Source organism: Microtus pennsylvanicus, chromosome 12, assembly GCF_037038515.1.
Source record: "Microtus pennsylvanicus isolate mMicPen1 chromosome 12, mMicPen1.hap1, whole genome shotgun sequence".
Taxonomy (NCBI): Eukaryota; Metazoa; Chordata; class Mammalia; order Rodentia; family Cricetidae; genus Microtus; species Microtus pennsylvanicus.
This window is the reverse complement of record NC_134590.1, coordinates 74,783,167-74,804,460: the sequence shown is the minus strand read 5'-3', so window position 1 is coordinate 74,804,460 and position 21,294 is coordinate 74,783,167. Positions and strand designations below refer to the sequence as shown.

General features: G+C 40.3%; 2 pseudogenes; both read left to right on the top strand.

Moving 5' to 3' along the window:
• Positions 1 to 852: 852 nt before the first annotated feature.
• Positions 853 to 2,366, top strand: LOC142832713 (actin-related protein 2/3 complex subunit 2-like; annotated as a pseudogene).
• A 580-nt stretch (positions 2,367 to 2,946) lies between these two features.
• LOC142832399 (dehydrodolichyl diphosphate synthase complex subunit Nus1 pseudogene) lies at positions 2,947 to 3,891 on the top strand (annotated as a pseudogene).
• Positions 3,892 to 21,294: the final 17,403 nt, after the last annotated feature.

Genomic DNA, 21,294 nt, shown 5'->3' with positions numbered 1-21,294 from the left:
ATAAGAGTATAAAATTCCTTAAAACTCTATAATGCAGGTGTAATGACATATTTATTGTTAATATAAACTTATCCTAAGTTTCCAGATTTTTCAAACATTTGTAGATCCATTCATCCTCCTACAATGCCACAAGAAAAATTCCCAGAACACTGCTTAACCTTACATGTTCCAAGTTTAACTATAAAATTACTTTCGCCCAATGTATTTTCTCTCAAATTGTATACTATATAACATGCTTAATAAGCAAGCCTCAAACTTCTCCCAATTACTGTATTCACACTGTCTAGGTTAAATGAAGAAAGAGCACACTCTCAAAAGGCTTATGGCCAATGCTACTATATGTCATCCCTTTCCATCAAAAGTACCATTCCGAAGGAAAAGACTGAAGAATCACAGAATGTTGTCAGCACTCTCTGAGAATCTGGGACAATTACTGTAAAGCTCTCAAACACAAAGGCATGCTCAGAGATGAAAGCAACCTTAGTGCTCTATATGACCTTGATCATTGCATGCCATTTGAGCATAACAAATTCTCCTAGTCAGGTAACCACAGGTTAAAATATAAATAATATGGTCAAATCTATATATTTCTCTTAAAATACATATTTCTCTCTATCTCAAGCCCTGATGACAAATTTGGGAAACACTTCAGATCCTAGCGGGGAAAAAAAAGTCTATCCTGCATACACAAACACCAAGAATCAAGTGTGACATACAGAGACAGCTCATCACCTAAACGGTGAAAAATCTGAGTAAGTGACTCATCTGAGCAAGACAGAGATTTAAATGCTAAAGCCCAGTAAAAACATTTCTCGGGGGACCGGGATCGTGGGTGAGGCGGCGGTGGAGGCAGCGGCGGCTTGGCAGGCGGGTTAAAGCTTCAGGGGCAGCCTCCGCCATGATCCTGCTGGAGGTGAACAATCGCATCATGGAGGAGATCTCACTCTTCTTCCAGAACACGGCCTTCGGAAACAAACCAGAAGCTGTAGAAGTAACATTTGCAGATTTTGATAGTGTCCTTTATCATATTTCAAATGTAATGGAGACAAAACAAAGGTGATTGTAGCGGCGTAAATAAATGCAGGCAGATTGTAAAGAAATATATACAGCTTTAATGAAGAAATAAACTTACAGAACCAAGGTTCCCGTAGCACAGGAAGCAGGAAAAGGGACACGCAGGCTCCTGCACACCCGATTTATCAGTCAACATTCGCCCGAGGCAAGCCCGCCTCTAAGGGGCTGGCTTAACCCTACAGGTGATGGTCAGTATTCCTTTGAAATTCTACAAGGAACTTCAGGCACATGGTGCTGATGAGTTATTAAAGAGAGTATATGGGAGTTTCTTGGTAAACCCAGAATCGGGATACAATGTTTCTTTGCTATATGACCTTGAAAATCTGCCTGCATCCAAGGATTCTATCGTGCAGCAGGCTGGCATGTTGAAGCAAAATTGCTTTGCTTCTGTCTTTGAGAAATACTTTCAGTTCCAAGAAGATGACAAGGAAGGAGGGAACAGAGCGGTCATCCATTGCCAGGAGGATGAGACCATGTCTGTTGAATCTAAAAAAGACAAGAGTCGCAGTAGTCTTCAGCACAGTGTTTAAGGATGATGATGATGTTGTCATTGGAAAGGTCTTCATGCAAGAGTTCAAAGAAGGACGAAGAGCCCAGCCCCCCAGGTCCTTTTTAACCACAGGGAACCTCCTCTAGAGCTGAAAGACACAGATGCTGCCGTGGGTGACAACACTGGCTACATCACCTTCGTGCTCTCCCCTCGCCACACCAATGCCACTGCTCGAGACAACACTATCAACCTGATCCACACATTCTGGGACTATCTGCACTACCACATTAAGTACTCAAGGCCTATATTCATACACCATCTGACTTCCTTAAGGTGCTCAATCGTGCACACCCAGATGCAGAGAAAAAAAGTAATGAAAACATTCACGGGGAAGACATTTTCATCCCGCTAACACTTGGGAACTGAGGAAGAAGCTCTGTTGATGGAAGGCTGGACTGCTTGCTACTGGATAATTGTAGCCCTTCATGTTGCACCTCTCCAGGTTCTTAAGGGATTCTCCGTTTGGGTTCCATTTTGTACGAGTTTGGCAAATAATCTGCAGAAACGAACTGTGCTTGCAAGGACTTCACAGTTCCCAAGAATTTAAGAAAAGAAAAAAATTTCCACTTGATCAACTTATTTCCCTTCTTTTATTTTTCCCTTTCTCACTCCCCTTCCTTTTTCCCTTTTCCAAGCTGTTTGCTTTGCAATATGTTACTGGTAATGAGTTGCAGATAATGCAATCTTAACTTGTACTCTTCTAAGTATTTGAGTTCAAAACTCCTGTATCTAAAGAAATATGGTTGGGGTCATTAATAAAGAAAATCTTTCTATCTAAAAAAAAACAAAACAAAACAAAAAACCTTTCTGAAGGCTATTTTTTTTTCACCACTGTGGTGTTTCATTTTAGAAATAGACAAAAATATGGTACCTACAGGAAAGAAAACTCAGGTTGCCAGACTTGGTGACAAGTGTTTTTTTATCTAGTCGTCTGTCTGGGACAGTGAAAATGTTTGGACAAATTTAAGTTATATCATAGCTAGCTATCCATAACAATGAGTTCAAGAAAGTCAATGAAATTTGTAGTATGCTTGTAGCCACTTCTGCAGCATTAAAATGATAGCACCTATGGCCACAGGAGTCAGGGGTGGGGTTACAAGGAGAACTGGAGATAGAAAGCACCAATCTGTTAGTGATGTATTGTGGATACTAAAGTGATATTCCTGAACTGAGAGATATTACCATTCCTTAGTGGTCGGGGATGTCACCAATTTGTTGTCAGGAAGCCATAAATAAATAGACTTAGGAGGGCGGAGGAAGATGGCAGTGGGGGTTAGGTGAGGAGTTGGCAGTGATGAGGGGCTCAGGCACGGGGATGTGGGATGGAGGGGAAGGAGGAGACGGTGTCCCAACGCCATGGGAGAATTTCCGGGCTGTGGGAGCTGGTGTGGCAGGTGCTGCAAGTGCTGCTCTACCTGCAGAGCGCTCACTTCCTGGCTCTGCCTTTGCTTCCCCTGGAACTGGATCTGGAGCAGCTGCTGTTGTGCTGCCTCCACTGTGGTCCTAGCACTGCTGGGCTTCAAGCTGAGCAAGCCCTGGCCATTGGCAGGAACCAGCATCATCACCTACACCCTCACTGGGCCCCAGGCTGGCTGTCACTCCACCCAGGTTGTGCTGGTCTTCGGAGGGCGGGTTCCTGCAGAAGCAGCTACTGTATATGGGCCTGGTGGTCACTAAGGAGGAGCATGAGCCCAGCTTCTCAGACGCCATGAGCCTCAGTGGTGTGGTGTATGGCCTTGGGGATCTCTACATTAGTGTCTAAGACCACCAAGGCCTGTTCAAGAGAAATAACTCCAGATTGATGGATGAAATTGTGAAACAACAATAGGAACTTTTGGGCCGAGATTGTTGCAAATAATAACCAGAATTTGCAAGTAGTAATGACAAAGACCACCAAGTATTAAATTGCCCTTCAGCAGTGAAGGTGCTGTCCCCAGGAGCTGAAAAAGCGTATATTCTGAGAGCTGCTCAGGACTTTTGCTCAGCATCAGAGGGCATCCAGAGATTTGGATGTAGATCTGCTAGACGGCTTACTTAGTTCACATGGTTTCCCTGACCCTGAGTTAGTATTGAAGTTTGGTCCTGTGGACAGCACCTTAGGCTTCCTTCCCTGGCAAATCAGATTGACTGAGATCATCTTTCTGCCTTCTCACCTAAACATCAGTTATGTGGATGTTTTCTCTGCCCTTCATCAGAGTGCCTCGGAAAGTAGTGGTTCCTGGTTTTGTAATATGACATCAGGCTTTTGTAGAAAAGGACCTAATTGATTCTGATGTTTACAAAGTACCTATAAAACCTTGTACACACCTAGAAAAAAATCTAAGAAACCCAGGACCAAAGCCCCCATGATTTAGGCTTTTGTTATCCAAGTGTACTACAACATAGATGCCAACCTATTGCTCTGAAGGAACAACACACAAAGACAGTAAGAGGAGGCTGCAGAATATGATAAACTTTTGGCCAAGAGAATGAAAGAAGCCAGGGACAGATTGTCAAGAGATATAGGTTGTCCTCACTGATAGTTTCTACGTCTAAATCTCAGACCAGTCAAAAGTAAGATTACTGGGGCCAGAGAGATGGCTCAGCAGTTAAGAAGATTGGCTGCTACACCAGAGGACCCAGGTTTGATTCCCAGTATGGCAGCTAACAATGATCCACAGCTCCAGTTCCCTTTTCTGGCCTCTGTGGACATTGTGTAAATGCAGTGCATAGACTACATGCAGGCAAAATACCCATGTACATTAAAAAGTGATAAAAAAAAGTACTTGAAACCAAGGTTTTATTGTAAGGGTTATAAAATAATAAATAAATAAAAATTTTTATAGTTAAAACACCTAAAGCAGTTACTTCCTTACATAATAAGTACAATTTTGAATCTTGAATTATTTCAAAGACATCAGAGTAGGCCTAAGCATTTATATTAATATATTTAAAGTATTTTCCAATATTGTTATACTAAAAGTATAATGCAGTTTCAAGAAGAAAAAGGTAAATAACCTGGCATTATCAACCTCACTTCTGCTAGATTGAACAACATATCCTGAAGCAGGCCTTTTGTAGATTAGCAACTTAGTGCTAAAAGAGACACCAAGTGTCACTATGAAGAAAAGTCACTTGGTTATTAAATATAAGCAAAATGTAACAAATATACTTACTCCTTTTGAAAGCTGTGCACAGAGGGGAACTGAATCCAAAGACCAAGCACATCTGTGCATCTGGGCTATAACCATTCTGCAGCAACGTTTCCACGCACTCTTCCTGTCCTCCAAACACTGCCCAGTAAACAGGGCTCACTTTGTCTGGACCAGTGTCACAAGCCCGATTTGTAAGCGGTATTAACAAGTTCAGGATCCTTCAAATACACAAATGGGAGGAATATTTACTATAGGAGATTTGTCTGTTGTCCTTGTTCACTATTATTTGTCTTACCACCATCATTACCTATGCTCCCAAATCCAATTTTATGTTTAATATTTCAGAATCTAATAAATCATTAAAAATTAAAAATTGATGACATCTTGATATATGCATGCAAATGGGTGGGACGAGAAAAACCAATACTGAGTGAGGTAACCCAGACCCAGATATATAAGCATGGTATGGACTCACTCATATGTTGATACTATCTGTAAAGCAAAAAGTAGTGAGCCTATTGTATGTTGAATAAAAGAAGATAACACACCATATTTTTCAGCCTGAAAAAAACTCCAGTCCAAGTGATTCAAAAGCCTCACATAAAACCATATATAGTGAACCTGATAGAAGAAAAGCTAGGGAAGAGCCTGGAATGCATTTCCACAGGAGACTCCTTCCTAAACAAAGCAGTGATAGTGCAGGCACTAAGATCAACAATTCATAAAAGGGACCTCACAAAAACTAAAATCTCCTGGAAAGCAGAGACCACTGGCAAGAGGACAAAACAGCTGCTTACAGCCTGGAAACTGATTTCCCCTAATCATACATCTAACAGTTGGAGCAATCACAAATCTAAAAAGATTGCAAGTCCATGTACAAGTCTGTGATCCCTGCTGCTGCCAGTTTTGGGGGGCAAGGAAGCTTCTTTTGCACAATGGAGAATGAGAGACATTGAAGGCTGCTGTGACAACCTCTTCCACCGAACAAACAAATCAAAATAAAAAGAGTCCAGATAGGGAGCCTTTGAAGAGAGTCCTAAAAATTGTGATAAAGATGCTGTAGGATATAGATCTTCACAAATGATGGGATTTCCTGTGTGACAGGGGGATGGAAAAGGACTTAGCAATCTTTAAGGATATGGCCACTGGGAGTTTGACCATGTTCCAATGAGTATACAAAAACACAAATTTGGCATGGTGTATTTCTCTCTCTCTCTCTCTCTGTCTCTCTCTCTGGAAAGGCATAAAGTGAAAAGGGTAAACCTTGGAGGAATGGGAAGAGAGTGTGAACAGTGTAAATTGATAAAATTCCCAATAATTAACAAACTAATTGTATTGAGGTAAAAAGAACTCAAGACATTAGACATCAAGAAATCCACTTAAAGACGGGGTACAGATATAATCATAATTCTCCTTAGAGCAATCTCAAATGGCTGAGAAACACCTAGAGAGATGTTCAAAATTTATAGCAGTTAGTGAAATGTAAAATCAAAAGTACTTTTTTTTTTTTTTACATATGTCAGAATGGCTAAGATCAATAGCACAAGTGACAGCTCATGCTGGTGAGGATGTAGAGCAAGGGGACCATTCCTCCACTGCTTGTGGGAGTTAAAATTTGTATAACAAATTTGGGATTCAATATGGATGTGCCAGGCTTTGTTGACTCTTCATGGAGGCCTTACCATTTGTGGGGATTGAATAGGGTTTGGTGCAGTGAAGTAGGGAGAACAGGAGAAGCTGGCCACTGGAGTTACCATGTCATTGGAGCTGGAGGAGATGCTCCAGTCCGACTTAGAGGCCATGCAGCCGAGGCATTTGAAGAGCACAAGAAGCAGGCGTCCGTGTTCATTGTTGTCTGGATGGAGATTGAAGGCATGTTTGCAATAACCTGCCACAGAGGGATGGCCTAGAGGCAGAGGACCAATTCCCTTTAAGATATGGCTACTCCTGTGCCAGATGGAAGTTGCTGCCTCTGCCATGGGGCTCCAGAGCTCCTGGCTGCAGAAGAGTCAGGCCTGAGGCAAGGAAGGCTCTCCTCTCAGAGCACATAGCACCAGGGGAATCCTCTCCTCCTGGAGTCCCAAAGGCAAAGGAACATAAAGTGCCCTCCATAGTCCCTAGCAGGGCAAGGCCAGCCTGCTTTGGTGAGGCAAGGAATCCCTAGAGGCAATTGTGGCTGCCATGCCAGCAAGGCTGGCACCCCAGGTGTCCTTTGTTCTGGTGCTGAGTGCCTGCTGGGCCTTCTCCCTGAAGATTGGGGCACTGGAAATGGTGAGAGACAAAGAGGCACCACCATTGCTAAATGACTATGTGCCACCTCAGACCTCCACCCACCGTAAATGTAGAGTTTCCTGCCTAAGAGTGCAGCTGGGATGGGCTCTTCTCCTTCCAGATTCTGCTGTCCATGTACCAGCAGCTGTGCTTGGTAAACTCACAGCTGGAGCCATGTCTGATGGTCTTTCCCACAGAGCCCTCTGACATAAGCATTGTGCTGTTCCAGGACATCCCTGAGATGACCAAGCAGATAACTGATGCTCTGTGTTACCAGCTCCAGATCTACCTGGGTCATGTCCTAGACAAGTGCAGTTGGAAGATCCTTGCCCAGGTACTCTTCACTGAGACCCACAGGGAGAGACAGACAGGGCTCAGGGCTTAGGGATTGGGGCATTTCAGTTGGAAGACTAGCTACTCAATTTCTTCTTCCAATTGGTTTAGGTGGTGCTTATACCTCTAGGGGCTATTCTTTTTCTGATTCATTCAGGTGGTGCTACCTATAGAGTTTTTCTATGGCCTAACATTGATAATGTACATGAATAGTATATGTGCACAGTAACTCAAATTAAATTGAAAGGCATAAGTGTCTCTCCATAGGCAGCTTTCTCTTCTTTCCTAGGTTGCTGCTCCAGAAGTCATGATACACATCAGGCATGGACCAATAATTAGACATAACTTATTTGAAAGAGTAACTACGCATCAACATAAAATGTTTTCTCTTCAGGTAATAGTGACACAATGGAGAGAAAATGCAGGCATTCTATGAATAGTGCACAAGGTACTAGAAATTATACCCCATAGCTATAGTAACAAAACCCTAATGATATTGTCAAAAATAAACACGTTAATCAAGGGATTTGAATCAAAGACCCAGATACAAATCTGAATATATATGAATACCTTATATTTTAAAGAAGCCAGAAATATCCAATGGGAAACTGAAATCTACAATGGGAAACGGTGGCACTCTAACTGGATTTCAATGTGGAGAAGAAAGTAGAGAGCGCCATATTCATCAACCTGAAGAAAACTCCAGTCCAAGTAGTTCAAAAGCCTCACATAAAACCATTTGTAGTGAAGCTGACAGAAGAGGAGCTAGGGAACAGCCTTGAATATATTGAAACAGGAGACTACACTAAGGTCAACAATTAATAAATGGGACCTCACAAAACTGAAAATCTCCTGGAAAGCAGAGAACATGTGGCAACAGAAGAAACAGCTGCTTTTAGACTGAAAAAATGATTTTCCCTAACTCCACAACTAATAGAGTGCTCACGTCCCAAATACATAAATATGGAAGTCCATGTGAAATTTCGTGATCCCTGCTGCTGCCAGTTGTTTGGGGCAAGGAAGCTTCTTTTGCAGAACCATGATTGAGAATGAGAGACATTGCAGGTTGTGTAACACCCACTCCCCCCCCCCCAACAAACAAATCAAAATAAAAACAGTCCAGACAGGGAGCTATTAAAGAGAGCCCTTAAAATTGTGATAAAGATGTTGAAGTATATAGATTTGCATAAATGATGGGTTTTCGTGTGGGGAAGGGGAAAGGAACAACAAAAAATCCTTTAGCTACATAATAATCGAAACAATATACATGCAGAATTAAGAAAGAATACTAACAGCTGCACAGGTAATAGGTCTAGTAACATATAAATGCATACCTGCTAGAATACACCTGACTTTTCAATGGAAACAATGTAAGCCAGAAGGTCCTGGTTGAGCCCTATGAAGACATTAATAGGCCATGGATGCCAGCTAGTATACACAGTAAACTTTCATTTACCATAGATGGAGAAAAGACAGGAACAGATTTAAATAATGTGTACTACAAATCTATACCAATGGAAAGTACTAGAAGTAAAATTTCAACCCAAGGAAGTCAGCTACATTCACAAAATCACAGAAAATAGATGATCTCACAGTAGTAAATCCCAAATAAAAGAAAGCAAAGACAATAATGTCACCAACAACAAAAAGTAAAATAACAGGAACTAGCAATCACTTGTCATTAATATCCCTTAATATAAATGGTCTCAAGTCACTTATGAAAAGACACAGACTAACATATTGGATACAAAAACATAATTTATTCTTCTGCTGCATAAAAGAAGCACATCTCAACCTCAAAGACAGACATCGCCTCAGAATAAAGGGTTGAGAAAATTTTCCAATAAAATGGACCTAAGAAACAAGCTGGTGTAGCTATCCAAATATCTAACACAATAGACTTCAAACTAAAATCAATCAAAAGAGAAAAAGAAGGACATTTAATATTAGTCACAGGAAAAATCCATCAAGAGGAAATCTCAATACTGAACATGTATGTGCCAAATACAAGGGCACCTTCATATGTACAAGAAACACTTCTAAGGCTTCCATCACATATTATGCCAAACATACTAATAGTGGGTGGCCACAACACTTCACTCTCACCACTGGATAGGTCTGACAGAGAGAAACTTAACAGAGAAATAAGGGACTAAACAGATGTTATGACTCAAATGGACTTAACACACATCCATAGGATATTCCATCCAAAGATATAAGAGCATACCTTCTTTTCTTCTCTACACCCCATGGAATTTTCTCAAAATTGACCATATACTCAATAAAAAAAGAAAACTTCAACAGATTCCAAAAATAATTGAATAATCCCATGTATCTTATGGGATAACCATGAATAGAAGTTAGCATTCACCATCCACAATAATTTCCTACACCCACAAACATATGAAAATTGAGTAATACTCATCTGAATCACAAATGGGTCAAGGAAAAAACAAAGAAAGAAATTAAAACTTTGTAAGGTTCAATGAAAATGACCACACAACGTACCCAAAGTTATGGGACACAATGAAAGCAGTGTTAAGAGGAAAGTTCATAACACTAAATGCCTATATAAAAAAGCTGGAAAAATCCCAGATTAGAAAGTTAACAGACCATCTGTAAGCTCTAGACCAAAGAGAAGAAAACTCACACAGGAGGACTAAATGACAGGAAATAATGAAATTGAGAGATGAAATTAACAAAATAGAAAGAAAGAAAACAGTACAAGACTGGATTTGTGGATGCTCACCTTACTAGACCTGGAAAAAACTGGGAGGTCCTTGGACTTCCCACAGGGCAGGGAACCCTCACTGCTCTTTGGACTGATGAGGGAGGGGAACTTGGCTGGGGGAGAAGGAGGGAAATGGGAGGTGGTGGCGGGGAGGAGGCAGAAATCTTTAATAAGTAAATAAATTAATAAATAATAATAATAATAATAATAAAGAAAACAGTACAAGGATCAATGAGGCAAAGAGTTGATTCTTTGAGAAAAATCACAAAATTGAAATATATCATTCCAAACTAACCAAACTTCAGAAAGAATATCCAAATTAAAAATTAAGAAATCAAAAAGAGGACATAAATCAGACATGGAGGAAATCTAGGGAATTATGAGGTCATATTTTGAATACCTCTACTTCAAAGAAAATGGAAAACTTAAAAGTAATAGAAAATTTTCTGGTAAGTATCACATACCAAAATTTAATTAAGAGCAGACAAGCAAAATCAATCGAAATATAACCAGTCGGGAAATAAAAACAATCATTAAAAGTCTCCCACTCAAAAAGCATGAACCAGATGGTTTCAGCTCATAATTTTACAAAATTTTTAAAGAAGAACTAATAGCAATATTCTTTAAATGGTTCCATACAACAGAAACAGATGGAACAATGCCAAGCTCTATTTATGAGGCTACAGTTACCCTGATTCAAAAACCACAAAAAGACACCATTAAGAAGAATTACAGATCAATCTCACTCAAGAACATTGATGCCTAAATACTCAGTAAAATCCTGGCAAACCAAGTCCAAGAACATATCAAAAATATCATCCACCATGACCAAGTTGTCTTCATCCCAGAGATACAGGAATGGTTCAACATATGAAAATGTATTAACATAATCCTCCATATGAACAAACTGAAAGAAAAAAAACACATGATCATCACAGTAGATGCTGAAGAAGCCTTCCTCAGAGTTCCACACCCCTTCATGATAGATGTCTTGGAGAGAGCTAGGATACAAGGACATAACTAAACATAATAAAGGCAACAAACAGCAACACAACAGCCACCATCAAACTCAGCAGAGAGGACTCAAAGCAGTCCACCTGAAATCGGGAACAAGACAAGGTAGTCCACTCTGCATATCTATGTATAGAATAATTAAAGTTCTATCTAGAGCAATAAGACAGCAAAAAGACATGAAGGGGAAACAAATTGGAAAAGAAGAAGTCAAACTCTCACTAAAAAGAAGGAATGACAAGGAGAAATGGAAATGGCACCAAATTACACAGCCTGGCACACAGAACCTATACATGCCTGCCGACTTCCCATCTAAAAGAGAGAATACACGCGCTGTTTGTCAGTGCAAACAGCGGCATTTTGGAAATACTGGCTGTCAGATCAACTCCAAACCTAGGTGTGAGGAGACATTGGCTGGACGTGAATGTCCGGCTGGGCCCTAGCATTTCTAAATCTACTTTTAACCAGATGCCAGTGGAGTCTTACTGTTAGGAAAACTGAGCCGCACTTCAGTGAAGTCTTTCTAGGTGAAATTTACTGCTCTCCCCAAACACGGCTCACCAGTGGTTGCCTCCGAGACAGGAAAAAGAGGCGCTTTTCTCATCATGCAGGTGCCTCATACAGCACTGACCCCAGTGAGAGGCAGACAGGACAGCTGACAGCAAACTGAACCTCAGGTGTCGGGGTTCAGAGGCCACAATTCCTCCTCTCCCAACTGTCTTCTCGACAGTTGTCTGCACATGCCTAAGTACGCATGCGCAGAGCTCCTGAGGCCGGCTGGGCTCTGCACAGTCCTGAGCACTCACTGCACAACCTCAGAGTGTGAGAAATCAGCATAGTCATGAAGGGTGGGCTCTCAAGAGCAAAGCTGGGGCTGATGAGGGTGCTGAGGGTTAAGGTGACAGGGGTGAGGGAGGGGGTGACAGGGATCCCGTTCCATGCTTGGAGTGGGATGTGTGCATTTGAGAGGACTGGCTGCCAGCTCAGTGGGTGGGGTGCAGCCATGGGTCAGTTGAATTCCCAGTCCTCTATGTATAGCACAGGCTGTGAAGTGACAGGGAAGCTAATACTACTGATAGGCTGTTTGGCTTTTCTTTCTTTTGCTCATGATCTAAGTGACATTTTGACAATCATTTTCTTTCGTCACTACTAATAAAGGTTAAAACTTACAGTGTTTTAGACTATCAGATACCCGTCTACAAGTGCATGCATAGTCCTCTATGGTGGTATCTAGAAATCCTCAGGTGTACTTCAGGAAGAATTTGAAAGTTCTTTTTTTTTTTATTGAAATAAAGGAAAAAAAAAAGTTTCCGCCTCCTCCCAGCCTCCCATTTCCCTCCCCCTCTTCCCACCCTTCTCCCCTCCCCCCACTCCTCTCCCCCTCCCTCTCCAGTCCAAAGAGCAGTCAGGGTTCCCTGCCCTGTGGAAAGTCCAAGGTCCTCCCCGCTCTGTCCATATCTAGGAAGGTGAACATCCAAACTGGCTAGGCTCCCAGTAGGATCAAAACCCCGTGCCATTGTCGTTGGCTTCTCATCAGCCCTCATTGTTCGCCATGTTCAGAGATTCCGATTTTATCCCATGCTTTTTCATTCACAGTCCAGCTGGCCTTGGTGAGCTCCCAATAGATCAGCCCCACTCTCTCAGTGGGTGGGTGCACCCCTCGTGGTCCTGACTTCCTTGCTCATCTTCTCCCTGCTTCTGCTCCTCATTGGGACCTTGGAAGCTCAGTCCAGTGCTCCAATGTGGGTCTCTGTCTCTATCTCCATCCATCACCAGATGAAGGTTCTATGGTGATATGCAAGATATTCGTCAGTATTGTTATAGGATACGGTCATTTCAGGTTCCCTATCCTCAGCTGCCCAGGGAACTAACTGGGGACATCGCCTTGGGCTCCTGGGAACCACTCTAGGTTCAAGTCTCTTGCCAACCCTAAGGTGGCTCCCTTAACTAAAAATTGTGCTTTTGTTTGTGTAGAATAATGCAAAGACATAGCAACAGAGCATAGGACACTAAAACTCCCGTATTGCAAGGCCCTTGAAAGGGTATCACCAGATGCACCATGATGTCAAATGGGGTGGTTTGTTGTTGTTGTTGTCGTTGTTGTTGTTGTTGTTGTGGTGGTGGTGGTGGTGTGTGTGTATGTACTCTGAGGAGTGAATGAGTCCCAGCCCTAGAGTCATGGAGATCACTGTGAGCAGTCCCATGAGTCTCAAGGAACTGTCGGTGACTTAGTAATTAGGTTTTCATAAAAATTGTAGTGCAAATAAATTAATAAATAAATGAATAAAAGAAAAAAAAGAATTACAGTTCAAAGAGTTGCACTAAAATAGCAATAATACATAAAGTCGATTCACATCTCTTCTTCATTTCATTGCTAAAAGAATCATCTAAGCAGGGTGTTTCAAATAATTATTCTACTCTTTGAATCTATCATTTGTTCTGACTATGTACACACTTGGGCTCATTGGCCAACAGTGCTGGCTTCTCTTGCAGAGGTCGCAACACATCAAGTGGCTCACGAAACCATCTCTACCTGCAGCTCCATAGAATCTGACACCTTCTTCCCCTCTGAGGGTATGTGTACTCAGACAACATAATCTCACACTACAAATATATACTCATAAAGAAAATAATAAATACTTGAAAGAGATTATATATATGCATATATATATGTATATATATATATGTACACACACACACACAGAATATATGTTTGGAAATTATTCTAGATAGAGACACCTTTTCCTCAATGTATTCACTGACAAAAATGTCAATTTAAGAGGCTCAACAAACAAACTATTTTATGCTTGTGGGTATGACTTGCAGTTTATCTTTCTATTATTGTGTATAATTAATATAATAACAGCATATATGATAGAGCTTAATTTACTGAACACTAACTAAGAATAGTTACTTTACTATGTTGTATATTTAAATATAGGTACATGTTATAAAGAAGTTCATATTGGAACTGGATCTTAATCAGTGTGCAAAGCAGTTGCTATGCAAATGTTAGGCCCTGAGTGCGGATTAAGGGAACAAATACAAAAGAGAATGCAGTGACAGGATTCTGTATTCCCAGTACCCTTAGAAGGAGGTGGTGGTGGGTATGTGCTGTAGGAAGTCTTACAGCTGGTGGTGACCCGCCCACTAGGGCATGGCCTCTTATATTATATATGCGGATGTGGAGCATGCTTTCAGCCTCTTTTCAGGACTCTCTGTTCCCGTTGTGGGTTTCATTTTCTGATCTTCATTCAAATGGAGTAATCTGATTTGTGAGTTTGCCCCTAAATAACTAACCCTCTATTTCTCAGTTCTGAGATAGTGTGGGGTTTCTTTTAAGCATCCATCCACACTTGGGAATTTCATAAAATGTACACTGAGCACATGCTCTTCCCATTCCTCCCAGTTGTATCTTTCTACAATTTTCCCCTTTCAAAACAAAAATGAGAAAAAAATACACCAAGCCGAATACATGTTTCACATATATTTATAGGAACATAGTCAAACAGTGTCCAGATCATTAAAGATTGCTAAGTCAATTCCCAGCCCCCTGTCTCACAGAAATACACATCATTTGTGAAGATCTATACACTTCAGCAACTTTATCACATTTTTAAGACTCTCTGCAATAACTTCCTGTCTGGACTGCTTGACCCATTAGCTAAATACATAAATGCATAAATACATACGTATATACATACATAAATACATACACAGATACATATATACATACATAAATACATACATACACATATACATACACACATAAATACACAATATACACATACATATATAAATACATACATACGTAGATACATAAATACACACATACACATAAATACACAATACACGCACACATAATAAATACATACGTAGATACATACATAAATATATACATACACACATACATATATAAATTCATACAATGTGTGTGTTCGTGTATGTACACACACACATGTTCTTCATGTACATTATCAATGTTAGGCCATAGAAAACTGTATATGTAACACCACCTGAGTCAATCAGAACAAGAATAGCCCCTATAGCCACAAGCACTACCTGAAACAAAGGAAGAAGAGGTGAGTGATTAGTATCTTAGCTAAAACGCCCCATTCCCGACGCCCTAAACCCTAAGCCACTCACTCTCTCTGCCTGTCTCTCCCTGTGGGTCTTGGTGAAGAGCACCTGGGAAAGGACCTTCCAACTGCACATGTCCAGGCCTCAGCACAGGTATACCTGGAGCTGGTAACAAAGAGCGTTGAACTCATGCTTGGTCTTTTTGGAGTTACCCCCAACAGAGCACTGCACATGACAGAGGGTTCTTAGGAGAGACCATGAGACAAGGCTCCAGCTGAGAGTTTACCAAGCACAGCTGCTGGTGCACAGACTGCAGAACCTGGAAGGAGAAGAAGCCGGCCCAGGTGCACTCTTCAGGCAGAAACTCCAGCTCTGCAGTGGAAGGAAGGCGGCTGCGGCTCCTAGTCTGTGAGCAGCAGTGGCACCTCGTCCTCCCACACCATTTCAGAGACCTAGGTCTTCTTGGAGACCGCCAGCAGGTACTCACCACTGGCGAGGAAGAAACCAGGGGCTCCCCAGGGGGAGGCGTGGCAGCTGGGACTGCATCTCCAGATTCCTTGCCTCTGAAGTCCTCTTACCTTGCCCTGTGAAGGTCCATGGAGGGGATTCTCTGGTCGTTTGCTGGCCTGACACAGGAGAAGAGAGGATTCCCCCTGGTTTGCATGCACTGAACACAGAGCCATCCTCAGCCCAGGCCGGGCTCCTATGTGGCCTGGGTCTTGGAAGAGCCATGACAGAGGCAGGGGCTTCCATCTGGCTCAGGAGTCCCCATCTGTTCCGGGAAACGATCCTCGGCCTCTGGGCCATCCTGCTCTGGCAGTGGATGTCAAAATTGCCTTCAATCTTGTTCCAGGCCACAGTGAACATGAACTCGAGCTACTAGCTCTCCTTGAATACATGGGGCCGCACTGCCACCCAGACAGACATGAGCGTCTCCTCCAACTCCAACAACATGGTAACTCAAGTGGCCGGCTTCTCCTGTTCTCTCTACCTCAATGCACCCGGCCATATCTACTCCCCAGTAAGGGTAAGGCCTCCATGAGAAGTCAACAAAGCCTGCACATCCATATTGAATTGCATAACAGTTATACAAGTTTTTTTTTCAATTTTTTATTGAGAAAAAGAAAAAAGTTTCTGCCTCCTCCCAGCCTCCCATTTCCCTCCCCCTCCTCCCACCCTTCTCCCCTCCCCCCACTCTTCTCCCCCTCCCTCTCCAGTTCAAAGAGCAGTCAGGGTTCCCTGCCCTGTGGAAAGTCCAAGGTCCTCCCTCCACCGTCCATGTCTAGGAAGGTGAACATCCAAACTGGCTAGGCTCCCACAAAGCCAGAACATGAAGTAGGATCAAAACCCCATGCCATTGTCCTTGGCTTCTCATCAGCCCTCATTGTTCGCCATGTTCAGAGAGTCCGGTTTTATCCCATGCTTTTTCAGTCACAGTCCAGCTGGCCTTGGTGAACTCCCAATAGATCAGCTCCACTCTTTAGCTACATAAAATCAAATAAAGTTAATAAAAACATATAAAGACTAAATGAATCAAAGACATTTGCTTTATAGTTCATAAGAGCAAAGGACAGATCATTTATCATTGAAATTTTATGAGAATCACTGTCAGTGTAGGACATGAAATTCTTCCTAGAAGGTGCATCTGAAATCTCACAACTTACATGCTTTGACTCATAAAAAGCAAATCAAAGGATTCAACTATTTAATAAAATTTTCTAATTGACTAATATCTCTGAGAACAAAAGATTGAAATACACCTGTCACTCTTTGGGGAAGAATCTGGGAATTTCTAATTTGATTCATTGGATAAATTGTCAACTGTGAAAATTAAACTGTAACCTTGCTCACCTTAGTCATAGGAAAACTAGATGTTTAAACTTTCCTATCTTGACATAAGTCTATGGAAAGCCACATCATTTGAAATCTAATTAGTGTTTAATAAGCCATTAGAAAATGATGTCATTCAACTCCTATAAATTAATCCTGGTCTTTCAACACCTGCTGGTGTTTCTGCAACAGTAATTATGTCATGACAAAGAGGACGGAACCAGTTCCTATTAGCATAAGCATCTCTTGTAACTATTATACATTGTTATCCTCTTGTAGAAATGTTAATCATCTCTTTCTGCTTTGAGAGCAGAGAACTTAAAATTTTAGAATGTCCTAGGAAGAATCATAAGAGATTTTTATTTAAAGTAACTTTAGTTTATTTTTGGAAGGATGGCTTGGAGGGCAATTTTAACAACAAAGTACTTTCCCTAGAACTATGAGCTCACAATGAAGTAGAACAATTTCTTTAAATTAAACCTTGGTACAACCCAAACTGTCAAACAATTGTCGAGTGTTTCTTGAACCTGTGTTTAACATCTGGAGTGATGGATTGCTTTGATTTAACTTCAACTTTGATGTTTTACTTCATTATCATTTATTCTAGTCATAATATCAAATTTTGCACAAGAAGAAATGATACCTCACTAGGTTTCTGGGAAACGATATGTCACAAGGTCACTGAGAATCTTAAAAAAGGTGTGAATGTAGGGGTTCTTGTCATATAACAGAAAGGAAGAAAATTCTCCAATTGCTCTAGTGTACATGAATTTCCCAGAATATTTCTCAGTTAGAAATTATTCCAAGTTTTTCAGTTTAAAAGAAAACAGAAATTTATGGTTAACTACATGAACTAATTTTGATTTCACCATTATTGGGTTCATAGCCTCATAATCAAATCATTTCACTTGGCAGCAATTGATATTGGCTTTTTCCCCTCTTATTGAAGATAGATTCCTGTCTCATATAATAAATCCTCATTATAGTTTCTCCTCCCTTCACTCCTCTAAGTTCTTCCCTATTCCCTTTCCCTCCAGATCCATTTACTTTCTGTCTTTCATTAGTGATGTGGTATTTCTATCTGTATGTTATGAATATGTTTTATTCTCATTGGTTAATAAAAAAACTGCTTTGATCTATGGCAGGAAAGAATATAGCAAGGCAGGAAATCCAAACAAAGATACAGAGAGAAAGAAGGCAGAGTCAGGAGATACCATGTATTTTCCAAAGGAGAAAGATGACATAATCTTAACAGTAGGCCACAGTCTTGTGGTGATACATAGATTAATGGAAATTGGTCAACTTAAGATTAAGAGCTAGATAGGAATATACCTAAACTGTTGGTAAAATAGTGTTGTAATTAATATAGTATCTATGTAATCATTGAAATCTGGGCTGTTGGAAAATGTAAATGCATTCTCTGTCTACAAAATGGCACCCATAGTCTGGGGCATGGAACAACATGAGTCCTTAAAAAGTTTAAGGAAAAAGAAAGAGGGCTTCTAGACCCACGGAAATGTGAGCCACATACAATTTTTTTTGGCAGCTACATTTTCTTTTTCAGATAGGCTCTGTTTGTTGGCTGCAAGCAGAGGCACAACTCCTTTAAGTGATAACTTCTAGGTTCATGCTGGTGGCACAAATGGCTCTGGTTCTTATAGGAGATTCTGTTACAGAACACTTAAATAAAATTTGTGAACAGCATGCAACTAGTTTGTGTTTCTGGAGCTGTGGTGGTAAGCATGATTCACAGAGGTTGTGAAAATACCTCTGCCTTGTTGGACTGAGTGGAGCCAACAGGCAAAGCCACAATGTTAGTCCTAGCCATACCTGCTTAGTATTAAGAAAAAGAAAGTCCTGCTTGTCAGAAAAGATTTAATATACATAATAACACAGATTCAGACATAAAAGATTTCTAAACAAGACACAGTGTCTTTTTAAAATGTATGTAGGCTTGGAAAGGAGAGGAAAAAGAGTGCAAGACAGTTGTAAAAAGAAATAGTTTTCAAAAACAAAACAAAGGCTTTAAAGAGATAGTAAAATTAATATAAAAGAGTACAGAGGGATGTAGATTAAAAGAGTAAAAAATAAGCCGTATCAAGGTCATTATACACAGGGAGTAGGATTATGTATCTTATTGTGCTTTTGATTTTTTTTTACTGGAGAGAGATATTTGATTCAGGGGGCTGTTAAGATAAATCAACATATATATGTTACAATTGGAAAAGAGGCTCTGCTTTTATTTCCACAGAAGATAAGAATCTACAAATTCATTCAAGGCTGATGAGGATTGATAGTATAAGATTCTTCTCCCAAAAGGTCGCCATAAACCCTTGCCCAATAAACAGCAGGAAAAAGTTGTTTGTAGAAAGCAATGCCTAAATTCCCATAATGATTTTTCATGAATGTTCTTTTTTATATAAATGGGGATATGATATAGAGATGAATATTTTGTATTAGTATGGATCTTTTTAATTAATAATTAAAAATTACAGATTATAGATAGCCATTTATAATAGTCAAACTTGTAGTCATGTTAGATGGATAAGTATTCTTCAGATCTTTCAAAGACCTATAGAATAGGGCATTTAAAATGTTTTATGAACTTAAACTTTTCTCAACAATGAGAACTGTCTGCTTCTTCCAGCACCAATTACTTCAGAGAGGGCTGATGGGCACTGAAGAAACTCATCATGGAATTTGCCTTCAGTATGACAAGGCTAGCCATTTGGACAAGGAACTGATCTTGCCTGGACCTCTTGGTGGTATGCTGTATAACTTGGATATCAGGGACCACAGAAAAATGACTTCTGCCCTTGCATAAGAATGTGACATGACCCTTAAAGTTTCTTGCTTCATGAAAGAGACTGCTAGAAACTCTGCAGGACACAGAAGAAAATAACTAACAAATTGACAATATAGGCAAAAGAGACTTTTAAATTTCTTGCTTCATGGAAAAGTCTGCTGGATTCTGTGGACCTGTAGGCTGAAGATAGATGTCCCAAGGTTACAAAAGAACTTTGGGTGACTGTCCAGGCAATGAGATATCTCTGTCAATTCTAGAAGTTTGTAAGTTGCTTAAAATGCACTTCCTATTTACTTAGGGAATATTATATCATTCTGGAGTCTTGTATGGAGTTGAAGACAAATAGTTATAATTTTCTTTAGTTATAATAAAAGATATATTAGATATGAAACTTTAGACTCACAAAAAAATATCATAACTGCAATTCTTGTTGATATTTGTTTTATTATATGTAATTTTACTATGTTAAAGTTAAAACCTTCCTTTTCGTTTAGACAGAAAAGCAGAGATGATATGGGATTCCCCTCTGTATGTTATGGACATGTTTATTACCAATAGTTAAAAAATAAACTACTTTGGCCTATGGCAGGGCAGAATATAGCAAGGCAGGAAGTCCAAACAAAGATAGAGATAAAAAATGCAAAGTCAGGGAAATGCCATGTAGCTGCCACAGTAGGATGTTGGAACCTTGCCAGTAGGTCACAGCCTGTGGTGATACATAGATTTTTAAAAAATGGGTTAATTTAAGATTTAAGAGCTAGCTAGGAATATGCCTAAGCTATTAAACAAACACTATTGTAATTAATATAGTTTCTTTGTTATTATTCAGGTCTGTGTGGCCAGAAAATATAAGTACAGTCTCTGTCTACACATTAGAAAAGAACAGACATTTAAGAGACAGCAACCAAATACGACAAAATAAAATGTAATAAGATGAAACAAAAAACTGCCATAATGAAGTTGAACACAGCAACCTAACCTGAGGAAAAGAGCAACAAGAGCAGGTATAAGATTCAGAGACACACTTGTTCTCATAACCAAGAGTCCCATAAAAATACTAAACTATATATGTGCAAAAGATCTGATGCAGACCAATGTAGGTTCTATGTTTGGTACTCTATTCTCTGTAAAATCATATGAGCCTTGTTTAGTTGATTCAGAGAGTTGTGTTCTTAAGGTGCCCTCTGTAATCTCTGGCCCCTATAATCTTCCTGCCTTTTCCTCTGCAATATTTCTTGAGCTCAGAGGGGAGGGATTTGATGAAGTCCTCACATTTAGACTCTTCCTACATAATGTCTAGCTGTGGGTCTCTGCACCCACTGCCGTGTGCTGTAGGAGGAAACCTCTTTTATGATGAGTAGATAAATTACTGATCTATGAGTATAGCAGAATAATATTAAGAAATGTTTTATTATTGCATTTTTTTCTTTTTACATCAACAGTGTTTAATTTTATCCTTGGTCTGAGTACTATC